The following is a 2,976-nucleotide window of genomic DNA, read 5'->3' on the forward strand; positions in this document are numbered from 1 at the left end:
AGTATCAGATCCTCTGGAACTGGAGATGCAGTTGTAAGTCTCTATGTGGGTGCCGGGTACTGATCTCGGGTCCTCTGTAAGAGCAGTCAGGGCTCTTAACCACTGAATCATCTCTCTAGCCCCAGGATTTAAACTTTTAAGAAGAACTTTATATTCACAGTAAAACTCAAGAGAAGGTACAGAGATTTCCATCTCCACACATGCACAGCCTGCCTGTAATCAGGATTCCCCCAGCAGTGGTACACTTATTACAACTGATGAACCCCTACCAACACTTCATATCACCCCAAGGCCATAGTTTACTTAAGTGTTCAGTCGTGGTGGTATAGATTCTGTGGATTTGTAAAATGTATGACATGTATCAGCACTAGCATATCATACAAAAAGTTTCACTGTCCTAAAACTGTTGTGCTGATTATTCATCCCTCCCCGACCTCCACAACTCCCGACAACCACTTATCTTTTTACTGTCTCCATAGTTTTGCCTTTTCCAGAATGTTATATAGTTGGAACCAATGACATAGTTTTTTTTTCCATCTTCTTTCACTTAGTAACATGTATTTAAGTTTCCTGAATTATCTTTTTATGTTTTGACAACTTTCTTCTTAGTTCTAAATAATTCCATTGTCTGGATATACCACAGTTTATCCATTTACTACTGAAGGCCTTCTTAGTTGCTTCCAAGTGTGCAGGTTTTATGTGGATGTAAGTTTTCACTTCTCTGCATAAATACTAAAGAGCATGAATTGCTGGATCATAACAGTGTATGGTCACCAAGTTGTCTTTCAAAGTGCCTATCCTATTTTCCATTCCCACCAACAATAAGGAAAAGTTTCTGTGGCTCTACACTCTTGCCAGTAGTTGATGCTGTCAGTGTTCTGATTCTGCCTACTCTAACAGGCAGACAGTACAACCCACATCTTTTAAGATGATTGGGGAGAGGGGGGACAAAGCTTTCTATATTTCAAAATAAGAAACCTCTTAAAATCTTTTGTATTTTCTTCTGACCCTGTTTCCTCTCTTTGGGAGGGTGGTCATATGTGATGGCGAGAACCCTATTCTCAGTTTCTGTAGAGTATGGTCATTTTCTTCTACTGTAGTTAGCAGCCTCTTTTCCTGAGCTCCAGGAGAGAATTGAGTATATATTTTAAACCATACTGTGTTAAGCTCACACTTGTCTTTCACGGTGTTTTCTGACAATTATTAGATACTGTACAAACTAAGGAAATCCTATTATAAGTTCCACCTTGCTTATGGAGAAACCAAAAACAACAGAATTAATTAGTTACTTGCAAATAGCAAGCAGATGAGCTTGGGTTGAAACTTGGGTTTTGTCTCTGCCTAGGGCTCTTTTCCTTGGACCTATGTTTTTTATTTCATAAAAGAATACTGAGTACTTTAAAATATTTGTTCAGCATGTATAAAAAAGCATGGAAGAAATTAAAAAACACTGAAGAAAATAGGGACTGTTACCAACTCTTCCAGTCTGCCTGGACCCCAGGGGTTTTGTAGGACACAAGACAGTGATAAAATCAACAAAGTCTACAACGGTCCTAAAATAGCCATCAGGACTGAACTGGATGTGAAGAACATGATGTACTTTTGAAGAAAATCCACTTGAAAGTCCTGGTGTGGTGGTAGTAGTGTGGAGGCAGAGGCAGGAGAAGCAGAGTAAGTCTGAGGCCGGTCTAGTCTACATAGTGAACACCGGATCAGCCATGGCTGTACAGCAACACTCCATATCATAAAAAAAAGAAAAGAAGGGACGGAGGGAAGGAGGAAGGAAATCTGTCTGACTATTAGAAGACAGAACAAATAGGATGCCACAAGGAATATTCTATTAGTCTTAGAGGACTCTAGTAGAGTTCTTTGAGATAAGGATTCCTATAAGAATTCATGTTGCATTCCCAAAAGCATCTAGTTTAGTGCCTCAGATTATTATAACCTACTCAATATTTATGGACCATGTTTATACAATAAAGGTATATGGTAGAGAACAAAGGGAAAAAGTAATGTAGACGACTACAATTCTATGTATAAGAATTAAAGCTAAAGGAAACACAAAATAACCTTCTAACAAAGGTGCACTAACACAGAACACTGACCAGGAAACTTTCAAACTCTTGTCTCCATTTATATGTTTCAGAATACTAGTATACTGGAAAGCAAACTTCTATCATAAAGGAGCTTTAGCAAGTTGTAGAAAGTTGAGAATAAAAAGCTGAAGTCGATCGAGTACAGTGGCATGGGAGGCAGAGGCAGGCAGATCTCTGTGAGTTCAAAGTCAGCCTGGTCAACATAGCGAGTTCTAGGCCAGCTGGGACTACAGGGAGACCCTGTCTCAAAAAACAAAAATAAAAAAAAATTAAGAAAGCTGAGACACTATACCATAGTACTTCCACTAGAGAACACTGATTCCCTAAATTTTTTTTTGGCACATATTTCACCAATATAGCAATGTCATTTACTTTACATATTCAAATGTGTGAATATGTTAATTTTAATTTTTTGAAGAACCTCTATGTTATTTTTATGTAACTTTTTATTGATTCTAAAATTTCATATAGTGTATTTTTTCACATTGGGACAACCTCCCCCATCTCCAGCCCCTATCATCCCTGTTCCCTTGAGTGAAAGCTGCCACTGTTACAGTATCAGGGTAAGAACGTAAACAGGGCTTTTCTCTCAGCACCAGCTACCAAATCCTGGCCCCACTGACTAAGGGAAGACCTGTGAAAGTGCTAATGAATCCATAATTTTTTGATAGAATCTTACAGCTTGTAAACTAAGATAACTGGTTTGTAACAAAAAAATAATAAATTTACTTCATCATAGTAGAGGATACAGCTCAGAGTGCTTGCCTATAAAACCCAAGACCCTAGGTTCAATTCCCATTACTGCAAGAAAAGAACGTACTCCATCATCCATTACCATTCTCCTAAGGGTAAAATGTTAAGAGTACAAATTAGACCTATT

General features: G+C 38.1%; 1 non-coding gene across 1 annotated transcript; it reads right to left on the reverse strand.

Moving 5' to 3' along the window:
- Nucleotides 1–2,616: 2,616 nt before the first annotated feature.
- On the reverse strand, nucleotides 2,617–2,745 carry LOC115067371. Its single transcript, XR_003846788.1, has one exon. It is a non-coding gene; the product is annotated as a small nucleolar RNA SNORA30/SNORA37 family (small nucleolar RNA).
- Between the last annotated feature and the right edge of the window lie 231 nt (nucleotides 2,746–2,976).

Source organism: Nannospalax galili, unplaced genomic scaffold (assembly GCF_000622305.1).
Source record: "Nannospalax galili isolate Female #2095 unplaced genomic scaffold, S.galili_v1.0 scaffold5986, whole genome shotgun sequence".
Taxonomy (NCBI): domain Eukaryota; kingdom Metazoa; phylum Chordata; class Mammalia; order Rodentia; family Spalacidae; genus Nannospalax; species Nannospalax galili.